This window comes from Corythoichthys intestinalis, chromosome 2 (genome assembly GCF_030265065.1).
Source record: "Corythoichthys intestinalis isolate RoL2023-P3 chromosome 2, ASM3026506v1, whole genome shotgun sequence".
Lineage (NCBI taxonomy): Eukaryota > Metazoa > Chordata > Actinopteri > Syngnathiformes > Syngnathidae > Corythoichthys > Corythoichthys intestinalis.
This window is the reverse complement of record NC_080396.1, coordinates 23,670,595-23,689,236: the sequence shown is the minus strand read 5'-3', so window position 1 is coordinate 23,689,236 and position 18,642 is coordinate 23,670,595. Positions and strand designations below refer to the sequence as shown.

The following is an 18,642-nucleotide window of genomic DNA, read 5'->3' as shown; positions in this document are numbered from 1 at the left end:
TCTTTAACATTTCAAAAATGTATTAAAAATGCAATTGATTAGATATTTTATTCAGATTTGTTCTATTGTATTCAGCGTTTATTGAAGTTTTTTTTTTTTTTTAATAGACTTCTACATGGGCACCATAAGTTGCACAAAGCACATCAAGACGGTACTCGATTTCTTGCCATGTACGCTGTAGCATAGCCTCATCAATTGTGGCAATGGCATCAGTAATCCTTCGCTTAAGGTCAGTAATGTCCCTTATCTTTGTTCAATATACGATATCTTTAACATAGCCCCATAGAAAGAAGTTCAGGGGAGTGATATCTGGTGAATGTGGTGGCCAAGGAATGGCCCATCCCTTCCAATCCATCGGTCTGGAAATGTTTGATTGAGGAACCCACGAACATGCAGCCCCCCAATGTGATGGTGCATCTTGCTGAAAAATGATGGTTGGTTGAAGGTCATTCAGTTGTGGTGCCACATATTCAGTTAAAATGTCAAGGTGAACATTTGCAGAAATTGATGTCTCGATGAAGAAAAATTTCTCTAGTCAAGTGGGGGTGTTCTGATCCCCAGATTCTTACATTGTGTTTGTTCAGTTTCCCTAAAACGTGAAAGGTTTCCTCATCACACACACACAAAAAAAAGGATCCCTGAAACACACAAATGCAGTGTATTAAAAAAAACTTTAATAGACACTGAATACAATAGAACAAATCTGAATAAAATATCTAATCAATTGCAGTTTTAATAAATCTTTTAAATGGTAAAGAGACTTTATGGACACCCTGTATATTAACTATTGTTATACTGCACTATAACATGTTACATGACCACATTAAGCCAAAGGAAAAAAAAGAATTCCGGCCAGAGAAAAAAAAATCAACAGAAATGAAGCATTATTCGTCCAAAGAGCATGAGTGTCCTCTAGTGGAGAAAACATATTTCCTATTATGAAATTTAAGGATCAGATCTCCGGTTTTAGTGGTCAATCAGTGCCAAATAAAAACTGAGAGAGATTAAAATCCGCACTTTCGAGTCATATTGACAGCAGCGCTCTATGTCAAATAGAGTGGTACCTCTACATACTGTATGAAGTTAATTCGTTCCAGGACCTTGTATGTAAGTTGAAGTATGTTGAGCAGGAAGAATACATTATAATTCCATTAATTCGTTCCACAGTCCCAAAAACCTACACTAAATCCTTAATAAATACTGCTGTTACTATTGCCAATAGCAATTACAAAGAGCAAAACAAATGAACTATGATTAAAAATTATAATAATAGTGATACCTGTAATAATGTAACGAATCCGGTTCTAATAAGACAGACTTTTTTTGCTGTACCTGAACGCACTGCGGGACTGACGTGGCGGTGAGCAAGAGAACGCAGTTCTATTTTACTTTCTGTTTTGATGCTTGCACAAGTTGATGGAATAAATGATTCGAAACCTGACGATTTCTTTGGCGATGTTACCACAATAACAATTGTCACCTTAACTTATAAAGACTGGCGAACGGAGGAGGACCACCGACCGAGATCGACATTCTACGGCCCGATTGTCGACCCAGTTCATGGATGCACACACCATGCTTAACCTTTATGCATCCAGTGTTGATTTCTCTCACAAGAAAATTGGCCGTGCGTCCGTCTTTCGGCAAAATAAAGAAACTGCGTAGAAAAATCATCGTATTTCAAGCATGTTTGGATGTAGAAATAAATTGCGAGTCAAATTTTACGTCGGAAGTCGAAAAGATCGTGTGTCGAAGCGATTGTATGTCGAGGTACCATTGTACTTCAATTTTTACTGTGCTTTAAAGACGCCATGTGATTGAACAGGCCGGCATGATTGTAGAATGGCAAGCTTTACCCTGATTAGAACAATCATGTGATTGTTGTTGCGATGCCTCATTGGTGAAACTGGTTGAGACACTTTTGCCGTCTCTGGCAAAAAAAAAAAAAAAAAAAATGAAGTAAAATCTAGAAAAATGTTACGACCAGTGGAGCCCAAAGTACTGGAGTGAGAGAGAGTAGTGTTTCTTCTTCACAAATCTACTCAAGTAAAAGTAAAAAGTATGGCTTAGCAAAACTACTCTTAGAAGTACATTTTTCTCAAAAAGAGAAAATGGAGTACATTACTACCCACCTCTGCCACTATTTGATTGATTTTTACTTCAGGAGGCACTAAGTTCTTTGCTCGCAACTGGCTTTGACGCTCACCTTTCAGGTGACCGTTAGAGAGGAACTTGAAATCAAGTGTCAACAACGCTGAGGAACTGAAGGAAATTTCGAAACAAAGCAGAGGATGAATTGCTTTAAATTTCCTGTTTCAAACACAATCAGAGGTAGCAACACCAAACCTTAAAGACCAAATGTGAAGTAATTTCATAACATGCCAAATAGGGTCACAATTAAAGTAATTAAACATTGTCCAACAAATAAAGCATGAAAAAATAATTTATATGTTGTATAATTGACAAAATAATCGCGTTTCCGAAGTTCGAGCCTGAAAGGGGACGAACCCGGAAGTGATACGTCACACCGAGAACAGTGATGGCAACGCTCCATACGGCCGCCATACAAAGCCCTTCAAACAATGATTCAAACAGCGATATAAGCGATAGATCGAGCGCAAGGGAGGAGATCCAAGTTTTTGAAGAGTTGGAGGAAGAAGAGGAAGTTGGAATTTTATGTTGGACCTAACGTGTATTAGCCAGACGCTAATCAGGATGCAAACAATGTGCCTGGACTACCTGACATGGAATGGAGACAAGACCCATCGAGATTACAAGATTGGTAAGATATAGGTTGTTATTATTTTCATGATTTGAAGATGCAGGCATTTGCAGATAATTTTATGTTTTTGTCTATCTGATGACATTGTTTAAAAAAAAATAATAATCAGACTTCATGTTCATTTTGGCAGATCCGTCAGCTCTCGTGCATATAAAATAATAATATAAAAACGTTGGGGGGAAAGAAGGAGATGAGTCGTTGATGGCTTTCTCCACTTTATTGTGGCAACAATACGAAAACAAAATAATAGCGGACTGCCACCACATTCGACCGCCAAGTTTTGCTTCTCGCTCATCTCCCCCTCGCCTCCTACTACTCACAGCTCTCCAGTCCCAGCGTCTCTTAAACGGATCGTGCATAGTGTCTTGTTAAGAGCTTTTTGTTGACAAAGGTATCGAACACAAGACGTGTTGACAACTTTGTTTCTTTATTAACACATGGAGCTAACAGTACGAACACAGCTTGGGGCTCTCGGCAGGCTGTGCGGCGCGATAGATAGAGCCTGTGCCTCTCTATCACAGTCCCGCGTCACGTGACCAAAACAAGAGTAACTTGTGCGTGCACTTCAGGGTACCTCGAAAAACATTATATCAGAATATTACACACAGTTACGACATTACAGTATAAAATAAAATAATAATGTTGCACTGAGAAGCTGGACCAACAAATCACACTCCTGACATTAAAAAAAAAAACTCAAACGGTACTTCAACATGCCAAAAAGACTTGCATTTACTGTCCTTTTCAAAAAGAAGGAAGATGGTTCAAAACGAGTCAGAAAAGCACATAGAAAAGAAAGAAAAAAAGGAAAGTCCCACAGCATGGCAAGTGGGCATTTGCGTTTTGTTTTCAGCACCATTTTCTGCATAATGTAATGTCCGTAACTGGTGCGGGCCCGTGAAGGGGCCATCGGACAGCAGAGTGGTGACGTAGCGGGAAGTGAGGAGAAGAGTGCGGCGTGAGAGCGAAGTTGGTCCGCTGTTGCTTTTGTTATTTGTTATTTAACTGTTGCCACAATAAAGTGAAGGAAGCCATCATTCACTCCTCTCCTTTCTATTTCCCTGTTCGGGCTATTACAATATGTTCCGGGACCTGTCCACATGCCGTCATCCCTGCGCTGTCATACGTACTTTGCGTTTCGGCACCTTATGATTTACAAATTAAGCAGTTCCACAACAGTCGGCAGCTCTGCTTTGACAAAGTCATCAGTCATCCATCCGAAAATCACACTTACCTTTTGCAAATCCTTGATCATAGCAGACCCGTTGAGGAAGCAGGCATCTTCGAAGTCTTTGTAGCAGAGAACACGACTCGATGATGGCGTGAAATTCATTCGCTTAGTGCGAACAAAAGATGTCCATTTACTTGCCCTGCTATCCTTCAGCCACTTATACAACTTTTCTTTAGATTGAGAACAATACATCGCTACACACCGCCGTGGCATCTTACCGAGAAGCAATGCAACAATACTGTGTGGATGGCGGATTTCCCTCCCAGTTCTCGGTGTGACGTCAATTCCGAAGATTGTCGAAGAAAAGCATTTTCGTTGTCAAGGGCGTTGCTATGGGTTAAACAAAGAATCTGGAAGGGTTGCGTTAAAAAAATAACGAAAATATGCTTATAATTGTTTAGCTATTGATATTATTCAAAAACATGGTTGGCCAACCTTACTTCACATTTGGCCTTTAACTCAGTGACTGCCACTGACAACGATGGATGTCTAATCCATTGTGACAGGGAGGCACAAATGAGCCGCCGTCAATGACTAGAACATTATCACTCAATCTCAGTTTTGTGATTTGAATTTCAATGAGTTAATGACTTTGACAAATACAAAAATATATCATACATGTGCATGAAAGGTATTTCATAGGCGTATTAGTTGTTAAATAATTGCTTTTTTTCTGTTTATGCAGGAAATTGCTCCCTCGGGCACGCAGCTAAATTGATTCGTTCTTTTTTGTAAGTGCAGAAGCTTATTATGAGCGTACACTTCGCTTCAGCATGAGTCACTCAGATGAATGTCGAGTGGAGAATAAAGATAATCACATTGTGTGGGGAAGATGAAATTACAATTCTTTACCACAACGAGCAACACATATCTTTTTTCATCCCTCCATACCTGTTATGACCTATTATAACGAGCAAAAGTTCACTTGTTGCCATTTGTAAAATATGATGAAAGTTATGGGTTCAACTCGACAGACCGAGATTTTTACATGATTCCCATTGTTGCAAAATATTTACATTCCAGATCATAGTAGCCTCAATGCTTTTTTTAGGCTGTTGTTGCTAATTCGCATCATACATGAAATTATACTGTATGTATTTTATTATTTCTTTAATATTATTTAGTTCGATGGGGCTTTGCAAGGCAATTGCCCAGATAGGGAAATTTCTTTTTTTTTGTTTTGTCTTTTGAATGGTGTTTTTTCGGCGCGCCACATAGCCCAAACTGTTTGACTGACCATCACAGTTCCGATATAAAAATGAACGGAATTTTTCTTTTCTTTTTCTTTTTCTTTTCTTTAAAAATCAAACAATGTGATTTTCTGATTTTCTTTTCCCACATTCTGTCTCTCATGGTTGAGGTTTAACCATGTTGACAATTACAGGCCTCTCTAATCTTTTCAAGTAGGAGAACGTGCACAATTGGTGGTTGACTAAATACTTATTTGCCCCACTGTATGTGTGTAGTAAAATTATAAAACAAAGTAACTCAATGTGCTTTGCATCACATCAAAATAAAGCAAAATAATTCAGAAATAAAAATAAAAACCCAAATGTATGAAAGTCACATTAAAATCAGAAAAACACAGTTATACAAATTAAAGAACATTGTTTTATGACGAATTATTAAAAATTGTAAAAATAAATAAATAAATAAATGAAATAGGAAAAAACGCAAATCGTACATTGCAGATTTGAAGGGCAGTTAGGGATGTGCTATAGCAAACAGCAATGTTTTAGCCCCGATTTAATAGAAATAACCGTTTTAGTACACCTCATATATTCAGCAGTTGAGGAGCATAATAATGCAAAACTGCCTCACCCTTCCTGATTCTTGTTCTTAAAACACACAACCAGTTCAGGATGACCTAAAGTGTTTGGAGGCTTCATCATATGTATTTTGGTCCAAGACCATTAAGTGTTTTGTAGATCAGTAAGATTTTATAGTCTATCGTTTGACTCACTGGAAGCCAGTGTAGTGAGTTCATGACCGGTATGATATGGTCCATTTTTCTTGCATTCATCATTTCATGATGAACACTTTGTGAAATAATTTAGTTATTTAGGTATGCTGAGATGTGTTTGGTATTTGTAAGTTTTGATATAATGTAATTGCACTTTCAACCTGTGGCATGACGCAATCATACTAGTGTCATAGTGCCCTCTAGCAGAAGCTATTCTGTACTGTAAGGCAACGCACACATTGTTGATTGTATTAGGGTAAAAAAAAAAACGAACTTTACGTAGTGCGTTGCCACCTCCGTTAAATCAAAAATATTGAAAGCATCTCATGAGGCTGTGTTTAAGAATCAGTTTCCAAATTAAATCCTTTATCTTTTGGATCATCTAATCAGTACAGTGGGGCAAATAAGTATTTAGTCAACCACTAATTGTGCAAGTTCTCCCACTTGAAAATATTGGAGAGGCCTGTATTTGTCAACATGGGTAAACCTCAACCATAAGAGACAGAATTTGAAAAAAAAAAACAACAACAAAAAAACTGAAAATCACATTGTTTGATTTTTAAAGAATTTATTTGCAAATCATGGTGGGAAATAAGTATTTGGTCAATACCAAAAGTTCATCTCAATACTTTGTTATGTACCCTTTGTTGGCAATAACGGAGGCCAAACGTTTTCTGTAACTCTTCACAAGCTTTTCACACACTGTTGCTGGTATTTTGGCCCATTCGTCCATGCAGATGTCCTCTAGAGCAGTGATGTTTTGGGGCTGTCGTTGGGCAACACGGACTTTCAACTCCCCCCGCAGATTTTCTATGGGGTTGAGATCTGGAGACTGGCTAGGCCACTCCAGGACCTTGAAATGCCTCTTACGAAGCCACTCCTTTGTTGCCCCGGCTGTGTGTTTGGGATCATTGTCATGCTGAAAGACCCAGCCATGTCTCATCTTCAATGGCCTTGCTGATGGAAGGAGATTTTCACTCAAAAGCTCTCGATACATGGCTCCATTCATTCTTTCCTTTACGCAGATCAGTCGTCCTTGTCCCTTTGCAGCAAAACAGCCCCAGAGCATGATGGTTCCACCCCCATGCTTCACAGTGGGTATGGTGTTCTTCAGATGCAATTCAGTATTCTTTCTCATCCAAACACGAGAACCTGTGTTTCTCCCAAAAAGTTCTATTTTGGTTTCATCTGACCATAACAAATTCTCCCAGTCCTCTTCTGGATCATCCACATGCTCTCTAGCAAACCGCAGACGGGCCTGGACGTGTACTGGCTTCAGCAGGGGGACACGTCTGGCAGTGCAGGATTTGAGTCCCTGGCAGCGCATTGTGTTACTGATAGTAGCCTTTGTTACTGTGGTCCCAGCTGTCAGTAGGTCATTCACTAGGTCCCCCTGTGTGGTTCTGGGATTTTTGCTCACTGTTCTTGTTATCATTTTGACACCACGGGGTGAGATCTTGCATGGAGCCCCAGATCGAGGGAGATTATCAGTGGTCTTGTTTGTCTTCCATTTTCCAATAATTGCTCTTACAGCTGATTTCGTTACACCAAGCGTTTTACCTATTGCAGATTCAGTCTTCCCAGCCTGGTGCAGGTCTACAATTTTGTCTCTGGTGTCCTTCCACAGCTCTTTGGTTTTGGCCATAGTGGATTTTGGAGTGTGACTGACTGAGCTTGTGGACAGGTGTCTTTCATACCGATAATGAGTTAAAACAGGTGCCATATATTATCCCTTAGTTATGTTACGACTTTTTTCCCCCCCGTAGTAACAGAACGACTTAATATCGTAGTCCTTTAATTTTTCTCTTTATTTGGCCCTAACACGCCCTCGTAGTTTGTCAATTGCACACTGGTCAAACTCAAGGTCCAGGGGACAGATTACCCACATCATTTTGTGTGGTTTACAAAATTTCATCATGTTTGCTGACTTCATGTTTCCTGCTAAAACAGAATTCAAATAAAATGTATGTAATCCCCAGGATTGCAGAGATCAGAGAGTATTTTGAACAGAAGGGCATTAAAAAAAAAAAATCAACAGCAAAACCCCAACTGGAGGTGAGAGCACGCAAGACCATAAATAAAGACGCCATGATTTTAATGAGATATTATTGCGTACTTACCTTGTTTCGATCCAAAAACTCCATGTAGCATGTATCATTGAGTGTCAAGTGCCAGATGTGAATGGCCACAGCTGGGTTTTGGGGGGGATTTTATGGGTGAAACATGGTAATATAACAAGGGTCGTGATGCAGAAATCGCAGACATCAAGGAGTGGTCAAGATGTTTTTAAACCCGTTGGTGTTATTTGTCCATATTCTGGCTTTTTTTTTTTTTTTTTTTAATAGTTTTTTTTCTGTGTTTCATCAAAGAAAAAGCATTGGAAAAATTACACTCGGGAGCTAATATTTCCCCTGTATAGTAAAAACATGTAAAGATCAAAATGGCACCATGCTGCAATTTCTAAATTATTGCAAACAGGTTGGGGAGATTCGCACTAAATTCTTGTAATAATGCCATGTTCTGGCTCATTGACTCCCATTATAAATCATAGCTTTTGATATGCTGTAAACCTGATATGTTATAATGCAATTTTCTGTGATTACTGATGCAATCGCTTCTTTGGTGAGTCAAAAACATGGAAATAGAGGAATTTGTGTGTTGAGAGTCTTAACACCCAAAAGTCACTAGGGGGCGCCAAAGGCCAAAACATGAGTTTGCTTGCAAAGAAATTTTGTTGTTATGACTTATGGCCTTATTTGGGCCTCTAACTATGTCATATGAAATATTCAAATTAGACTTTTATTTATATATATATATATGTATGTATACCAGGGGTCGCGTTAACCGAATATTTTCCGTCGTTGACCGTTTTTTCTAAACAGTGACGGAAAAAACTGAAGTCCGTCTGTCATTTTGACAGGCTGCAATTCACACCCCAGACCACAGGGTGGCGAGTGAGCATATTAATTAGCTATTGTCTCTCTTAATGCATGACGTCGTTGGCTATTCTCTCGGAATATTGTAGCGTCACCGGGGTCTGGCGGCGGCACCGTGATTGACACATCAACGCGAGGTTCTTATTGGTGCACCCGGTGTGCCAGCGCGTCATCCAATTGGTGGACTAGATTGCCGCCTGTGTATAGACCTCAATCACATGACGTCACAACTCCGCCCCCCTGACTGGAGCCGCCATATTGTGTGTCAACTCGTCGTGTTTACACATTACCGCTACGTACATGCCTCCTATTACGGCGTGTTTTTCTGCTAGTTAACATTAATAATCAAAATGGTGAAGGCGTGTGTGGCGGTTGGTTGCAGTAACAGAGAAGATAGGTGGAGAGACTTGAAGTTCTACCGTATTCTGAGAGACCCGAAGAGGAGAGCAAGATGGACTGCTGTAATTCGACAAGAAATCTGGGCACCAAACGATCACCACAGACTATGTAGTAGTCATTTTATATCTGGTAAGATGCATTTAATATATATTTAGAAGATTTTGGGCTGACAACCACAATTAAGATCATTGTGTGACGTTGGTGATTGGGGTCTATATAGTTGCCTCTTTTTCTGATGGGCCGGAGTTGTTGTTTTGTTGGTGTTGTTGGTGGTAAGCAGAGTAAAAAGAGGGAGAAAAATACCACGACTTCCGTGTCTAATTTTTCGCCGCCAAGCAAGCGTTACAATATTAATTAAAAATGAATGAAAACTAAATACTATTGAATATGTCATCATTTTCATTTTAAAAATTTAAGGGACGGGTAAAAATAGATTATGACCGGATTTTTATGACCCTGTCAGTCAAAATGACAGACAACGAAAATGTCTAGCGCAACCTCTGATGTATACACAGCAGAGTTAGTTTTGCTATTAGAATAATACTGCTATTAGTGTCCATAGGGGGCGTTAAAAATATATAAAAAAATAAAAACTATATATGTGTAGATAAGTCTCATGCCAATGACCATTTTTGAGTGGTTGAAAGTGAAAAAATATTAATTAAAGACTTAGTTATCACACGTCAAAGGAAAAGCCATACTTTGGACAAAATCACAAGAATTTAGTCAAAATAAAATAACACTTACGCAAACAATTTTTTTTTTTACTGTTGTTTACTGTTTGTTTCCTTTTAACATATTTCGATTTTTTTAAAAATGGAAAAAATAGAGAATTATTCACTGCTTTCCCCTTTTTTAGTTAAATACAAACCTAAAAAATGTAAATAACAAAAGAGAACATTTCGTTTTTTCACTTTTTTTCTATTTTTCACCTTCGAATGACAAAAACAAAATAAAAAAATACTGTTCCCCTTTTTCATTTAAATAAAATAAACTTAAAAAAATGAAAATTATAAGCAACAATTCGCAATGAACTCTTTCAGTACCTTTGACGATACTAGATGTCCAATCATGTGGCGTTCAATCATCCCCCTGTTGAGAATTTAAATTTGTATGTCACTCGTAGACGTCTAATCCATTTGAACTGGGACCAGAGGGCCCTTCCAGTTTAAATGGATTGGTCATGGACGTCACCCTGAATGGCAGATAATGAATTAAGAGGCTATAAAAAAAAGATGATTTGGACAATTTTTAGATCAACCATGTCTTTAAATCAGTGGTTCCCAACCTTTTTTGCACCACGGACCGGTGTAATGTGGGCCTTTTTTTCCCAGACCCGCAATGTTTGGCAGAAAATGACAGTTAATATAAAATAACACATTGAAGCTAAAAACGAATATTAAGTGCAGGGAAAATGACACTCACCATACATTGAATCAAGCTTTTTTTTTTCAGTAGCCTCTCCTCAAATTTGTCTGCAAATATCCGTGGTTGCAAGCATGACAGTTCTTCTCCAATTGTGAAAGGTTTCTTAGCGTTAGCAATATGGTTCGCCATGATGGATGATGCTCTCAGTGCATTCGGTTTTGTTGCCTCGTTTGCTAGCTTTTAGCCACATAGTATGCAGAATGGACTTGGTCGCAGGCTCCTCTTCTGGCCCAGCAGGTGGCCTGTTCCCCGTGAAAAAGCTGTCCAAAGACGTCGACGCCTGCAGCACACAGCCAATAGCAGCTAAAGTTACTGTTTACATTGACTGACGCTGGGCTGCCACAGGTGTGCAAACACCCTAGTAGTTGCGGCCAACCACTAGATGGCGACCTATACTAGGGTGACCAAACGTCCTCTTTTGCCCGGACAAATCCTACTTTCACGTAGTATCCTCGTCGTCCGGGCAGGTTTTAAAGATTCATAAAAATGTCCGGTTTTTATGATTTTTCACGGGACCAATTTGAAGAGAATCCCTCTGGCCGCTGGGTGGCAGCGCCTGCCTGCGATGACATGGCTCCTAATAGCAGGGAGGGAAGGAGTAGTTCTTCTTGTTTTTGTTGGCAGTTTACCCCTATCATGAGGCATTACCGTTACCATTATTTCGGTTATTGTTTGTGTGCAATCTAGAACATTGAATGAGAATATCAATTGAATGGGAATAACAATTTTTCAAGGACAATTGTCGGAATAGTAATTTATAAAAATGTTTAATTGGCTCATAGCCTACTGTGTGTATGTGTATTGACTGGACTACATTTCCATGGGTCTGCATTCTATATATATTATCATTATTATTATTATTTCAAACTGCATTTTTCCATCCAGAGTGAGGGGGCACACTTTAAATATATTAAAGTGATATAGGCATCTTTGAGTGAACTTCGAGTAAAATCAAGTAAAGTATCTTGAGGCCGGGCTGAGTGTCCTCTTTTTTGGAAATCAAAATATGGTCACCCTAACCTATACAAATCTTTACTTGGATTAGTCTACAGAGTAGACAGGAATATTGATGTGTCAAGAGCCACAGGCCAGATTGCAGTCGTTAATAAATTACTTATTTCTCGGCGGCTCGGGAGCAAGTGCACCACGGAGTGGTACCGGTCCGCCACCCGGTGGTTGGGGACCACTGCTCTAACTGATTCATCGGCATTCAATATAGTTCTTGATTCATTTGATCATCAATTTGTTGTTAATTAGTCAATTAATTGTGGCAGCCCTTGTTGGCAGACATAATGGCCCTCCGAAGGAAGCCATAAATTCGATTTGCACCTCGACAAAGATGAGTTTGACACCCCTGGTCTATTGATATCCATGAACTAGTGAGCAATGCAAGGTGTCTTTTCTCATCCATATATACAGTGAAGAAAATAAGTATTTGAACATTCTGCTGTTGTGCAAGTTCTCCCTCTTAGAAGTTGTGGTGGAGTCTGAAATTTTCATCGTAGGTGCATGTCCACTGTTAGAGAGATAATCAAAAAAGAAAAATCCAGAAATCACAATGCATGATTTTTAAACTTTTTTTTTTGTGTGATACAGCTGCAAATAAGTATTTGAACACCTGTCTATCAGCTAGAATTCTGACCCTGAAAGACCTGTTAGTCTGCCTATTTAAAGTCCACCTCCACTCCATGTAATTATTCTGAATCAGATGCACTTGTTTGAGGTTGATAGCAGCATAAAGACACCTGTCCACTCCATACAATCAGTAAAACTCAAACTTGTAACATGGTCAAGACCAAACAGCTGTCCAAAGACACCAAGGACAAAATTGTTCACCTCCATAAGGCTGCAAAGGGCTATGGAGCATTTGCCAAGCAGCTTGGTAAAAAAAAAAAAAAAAAAAAAAGGTCCACTGTTGGAGCAATCCTTCGAAAATGGAATAAGTTAAACATGACGGTCAATCTCAGTCGGAGTGGAGCCCCATGTAAGAGATCCGTGGGGTCTCAATGATCCAAAGAAAGGTGAGGAATCAGCCCAGAACTACATGACAGGAGTTGGTCAATGACCTGAAAAGAGCCGGGACCACCGTTTCCAAGGTTACTGTTGTTAACATACTAAGACGTCATGGTTTGAAATCATCCATGGCATGGAAGGTTCTCCTGCTTAAACATGCACATGTAAAGATAAGTACAATCTCTAGAACACCATCTCGACTGTGAAGCATGGGGGTGGTAGCATCATGCTTTGGGGGCGTTTTTCTGCGCATAGGACAGGACGAGTGGACTCTATTAAAGAGAGGATGACTGAGGCCCTGTATTGTGAGATTTTGGGGAACAACCTCCTTCCTCCAGTCAGAGCATTGAAGATGGATCGTGCCTGGGTCTTTCAACATGGCAATGACCCGAAAGTCACTGCCAGGATAACCAAGGAGTTGCTCCGTAAGAAGTATAACAAGGTTCTAGCATGGCCCAGCCTCCAGACCTAAACCTAATAGAAATCCTTTGAAGGGAGCTCATAGTCCATATTTCTCAGCCTGACTGATGGGTGGGCCAAGATCCCTCGTGCAGTGTGTTCAAACCTGGTGAAAAACTACAGGAAACGTTTGACCCCTGTAATTGCAAACAAACTGTACCAAATATTAACATTAGTTTTCTCAGGTGTTCAAATTCTTATTTGCAGCTGTATCACACAAATAAATCATGAAAAAAATCATACATTGTGATTTCTGGATTTTTCTTTTTAGATTATCTCTCTCACAGTGGACATGAACCTACGATGGAAAATTCAAACCCCTCCATGATTTCTAAGTAGAAGAACTTGCAAAGTAGCAGGGTGATCAAATACTTATTTTCTTCACTGTACTTATATTTAGACCGAGCAATATAGGGGTTTTGTGTACTGTCATTCTTTTTTCTGGAATTATCAGATGACCGAATGAGTGAAAATATTAAACAAAACAACTCTTATGAGTCATATAATGTAAGCATAACCAAAACCTACACCCATTGCTATTTCAGGCTTCTCATGATTTTCCCTCTTCTAATCTGCAAGAAGGGGATTATATTAAATCTTTTGCATAGTTAGTGTAACATGAGCACCGACCATTTCAAAACTCTTAATCTCCTTTGTTGTGGTTAAAGTTTAATATATCTGAGTCACCCTAAGTGCCATTTCGCTCATGGCTGTGATGCAATAGACATTTTGCTTTCTTTTCATATTTTTGCTGGAATAATTTAAACTGGGTTTGATGTTCGGATAACTTTATTTCACACGGTTGAAGAGTCAAACAAGCGCATGTACAGCTGACATTCAAATACGCGGGATGCACAAAAAGACGTTTCGTTTTGTGATGGCTCCTTTTAAATTAAACACTTTTAGCATCGAATGTTTTGGGAATGTGATGGAAGCTGCCCGGATAGCAGACCAACGTTGAAAAGATGTTGAATCAACATTCCGCTGTCAATCTTATATCGTTGAATCAACATTGACACCCGACGTTGATTCGTCATCACTTTTGCACCCTCAATTAAAGTTGTTTCAAACTTGAAATCCTTACAAAACCTAAACATCATTTGGATTAATGATATTGGAACAACGCTGAATCAATGTTATGTTTTCCTTCATTTTCAAACATAATGCTATTATTGCTTTCAAATATGCCTATATTTAGAGACCCTGCTTTATTTACAGACACGGGAAACTATAGGGCGCCGTTTGTAAAGCAGCACATGCTGAAAATTATGACAACCGGCTGCCTTTTGTTTCCCTGCATTTGGGTCCACACCACCTGCCCGCGTTTTGGTCTTGGCCATGGTGGAGTTTGGAGTGTGACTGACTGACATTGTGGACAGGTGTCTTTTGTACCGATGAGTTAAAACAGGCGCCATTAATACAGGTAATGAGTGGAGCCTCGTTAGACCTCGTTAGAAGAAGTTAGACCTCTTTGACAGCCAGAAATCTTGCTTGTTTGTAGGTGACCAAATACTTATTTTCCACTCTAATTTGGAAATAAATTCTTTAAAAATCAAGCTGTGATTTACAGTTTTTTTTTCCACATTCTGTCTCTCATGGTTGAGGTTTATCCATGTTGACAATTACAGGCCTGTCTAATCTTTTCAAGTAGGAGAACTTGCACAATTGGTGGTTGACTAAATACTTATTTCCCCCACTGTACACTTTATTATTACGACAATATTTTATTAATGTTTTTGATGTTGAATTAATATTCTCTCGAACATATTGTTGTGCACTTCCTTGTATGCTAGTGTTCAGAAATGTATAATTTATTAAATAAATACAAATGTATAAAATATCATGTAATTTTTTGGTGATTTTTTTGGGGGGGTGGGTGGCACCAAGCGTATTGTTGCCCAGAGCACAATGTCGGCTAGGAACATAGGTGGAGTTTGACTTTTGGGGGGTGGGGTGCACAGCATGTTGATGACCCCGAAACGCAGTGTCGGCAAAAAAATAACAAGAATATTTATAATAATGTCTTTTTTTGGGGGGGGGGGGTTTCCCATCATTCATGTAGTTACCGCAGTCAAAAATTGCCATATGGAGGTATATTTGTGTCTTCATTATTCGATCCAAAAAAAAAAAGTTGCTTCAATCAAAAAAAAGTTCAGTCAAAATATATATTTTCAATTAAAAAAAGTCACTTCTCCCTCGATCTGGGACTCCATGCAAGATCTCACCGCGTGGCGTCAAAATTATAACAAGAACGGTGAGCAAAAATCCCATAACCACACGGGGGGACCTAGTGAATGACCTACAGAGTGCTGGGACCACAGTAACAAAGGCTACTATCAGTAACACAATGCGCCGCCGGGGACTCAAATCCTGCACTGCCAGAGGTGTCCCCCTGCTGAAGCCAGTACACGTCTAGGCCCGTCTGCGGTTCGCTAGAGAGCATTTGGATGATCCAGAAGAGGAATGGAAGAATGTGTTATGGTCAGATGAAACCAAAATAGAACTTTTTGGTAGAAACACAGGTTCTCGTGTTTTAGGGGGAAGAATGCTGAATTGCATCTGAAGAACACCATACTCACTGTGAAGCATGGGGGTGGAAACATCATGCTTTGGGGCTGTTTTTCTGCAAAGAGACCAGGACAACTGATCTGTGTAAAGGAAAGAATGAATGGGGCCATGTATCGAGAGATTTTGAGTGAAAATCTCCCATCAACAAGGGCATTGAAGATGAGCCGTACCTGGGTCTTTCAGCATGACAATGATCCCAAACACACAGCCAGGGCAACAAAGGAATGCTTCTTACGAAGGTAAGAAGCATTTCAAGGTCCTGGAGTGACCACGCCAGTCTCCAGATCTCAACCCCATAGAAAATCTGCGGAGGGTGTTGAAAGTTCGTGTTGCCCAACGACAGCTCCAAAACATCGCTGCTCTAGAGCAGATCTGCATGGAGTAATGGGCCAAAATACCAGCAACAGTGTGTGAAAAGCTTGTGAAGAGTTACAGAAAACTTTTGGCTTCCGTTATTGCCAACAAAGGGTACATAACAAAGTATTGAGATGAACTTTTGGTATTGACCAAATACTCATTTTCCACCATGATTTGCAAATAAATTCTTTAAAAATCAAACAATGTGATTTTCAGTTTTTTTTCTTCTTTCTTATACTGTCTCTCATGGTTGAGGTTTACCCATGTTGACAATTACAGGCCTCTCTATTATTTTCAAGTGGGAAAACATGCACAATTAGTGATTGACTAAATACTTATTTGCCCCACTGTATAGGAAATTACATGCACTGACATGTTTCGGCCACCAGGGAGCCCCCCCCCCAAACTCCCCCCCCCCAAAAAAAAAAAATCCGTTTATGGCTAGGAGCGCCACTGGACTCACACAGAAAGGGCATTGGCGCCGGATCCCAAGCCACTTCCAGTGGAACCAAGCGCGGGTTACTGAACACGCCCTCAAGCTCACGCGCACGCCAAGAGCGGCTAATCAGATGCGCGCGCTCTATTCGCCCCTCTGGGACTTGAGTTGAGCCAAACAGTCGCGTTGCTGCTCCGCCAGCAGGGAAACGAACGGAGGGACCTGAGGAATCTCAGTAAATCTCTACCTGTAAAGACGCAACAGGCGCCTTGCCAGTAGTTCTACACGGAAAGGTGAGTCCACTCCATTGGTTTCCTGTGAAACCTAGTAAAAAAAAGCTTGTTTACAAGACGATCGTTACTTTGTTGTGCAGCTGCAACAAATAACTTGATTCGATTGAGGATAATAAATTACTATTGCTTTGTTTATTTAAATGACTCGCTGCTTAATCCGTTTGTTTTCTCACATGGATTATGAACAAAATTAACATAGTTCATTAAAAATATATACGATGCTGAGAGCAAGTCTACTTAATTTTTTTGTGTGTCTTTGAGGTTTTTAGCCCCACTTTCTGCCTTCTTGTTGTCCTCTCAGTGATTCTCATTAGTTATTTTTAAAAACAATTATGCATTTTAAATTAAATAAATTGTCTTGGTATGAGTGCTGGTTACCATTGCTGGTGTATTGTCCCTGACCGTTGTTGGTATAGTTATTGTTGCCATTTATTATTTGTTGTTCTGTGTGTGTGGCCTTTACCATTATTGGTATGGTTTTACTTTCATTTACCATGTTGGTATGAAATTGGTTTTGGTTTGGGTCATAAACGGATTTTAAGAATGGCCGAAAAGTGTCATTGCATGTAATTGACTTTCCTATATAATATTAATATATATATATATATATATATATATATATATTAGGGCTGTCAAAATTATCACGTAAACGCGCGGTAATTAATTTTTAAAATTAATCACGTTAAAATATTTGACGCAATTAACGTACATGTCCCGCTCAGACAGTATTCTGCCTTTTGGTAAGTTTTACAGCTTTTTGTGCTGTCTAACAGCGAACTCTTGTGGTCGCTTTGCGACATGGTTTATTGTTGTCTTGCCAGTTCAATATGGCTGCTCGACATCTCGGGCTGACGCCTACTTTGTAATGTTGTGCTTATATGATCCTTGGACAAGATTTGTCCATAAGTATGGTTGTTGTAAATAATGTACATATTATGTTAGTAAGCGAAATGTTATATTTTTTGTGTGAGACGCTTTTGTTTATGTTTAATGAACCTGTATAGCGTGCTAAGCTAACGTTGTTGGTAATGCAATGCTTGTGTACTTTTTTTTTTTTGTAGTTTTACGACTGTCTGAAGAGGACAATGGTTTGAGGCCATTTTATTAATAAATCCGATGAAAAAGAAAGGAGTCTGATTATTATGGCATCGTTCACTAGCTGTCTAGCTTTGGAAAAAGTAGACGCTTCGGAGTGAGGACAGCGTAGACAGATTTAAATGACAGTAGAGTGAAATGCCCACTACAGTCCTTATGTACCGTATGTTGAATGTATATATCCATCTTGTGTCTTATCTTTCCATTCCAACAATTTATTTTACAGAATATATACAGTGCCTTGCAAAAGTATTCGGCCCCCTTGAACCTTGCAACCTTTCGCCACATTTCAGGCTTCAAACATAAAGATATAAAATTTTATTTTTTTGTCAAGAATCAAGAACAAGTGGGACACAGTCGTGAAGTGGAACAAAATTTATTGGATAATTTAAACTTTTTTAACAAATAAACTGAAAAGTGGGGCGTGCAATATTATTCGGCCCCCTTGCGTGAATACTTTGTAGCGCCACCTTTTGCTCCAATTACAGCTGCAAGTCGCTTGCACAGTGCTCCTTGAGATGTTTAAAGCTTGGGAAATCTTTTTGTATCCAAATCCGGCTTTAAACTTCTCCACAACAGTATCTCGGACCTGCCTGGTGTGTTCCTTGGTTTTCATAATGCTCTCTGCACTTTAAACAGAACCCTGAGACTATCACAGAGCAGGTGCATTTATACGGAGACT

General features: G+C 39.4%; 1 protein-coding gene across 3 annotated transcripts in view; it reads left to right on the top strand.

Moving 5' to 3' along the window:
* Positions 1 to 16,728: 16,728 nt before the first annotated feature.
* dusp27 (dual specificity phosphatase 27) overlaps positions 16,729 to 18,642 on the top strand; it is an 89,136-nt gene continuing 87,222 nt past the window's right edge. For all 3 annotated transcript variants that reach the window (XM_057829809.1, XM_057829808.1, XM_057829807.1), the window contains exon 1: positions 16,729 to 16,865. The gene's annotated coding sequence lies outside the window, so the exon portion shown is untranslated. The remainder of the gene's footprint in view (positions 16,866 to 18,642) is intronic.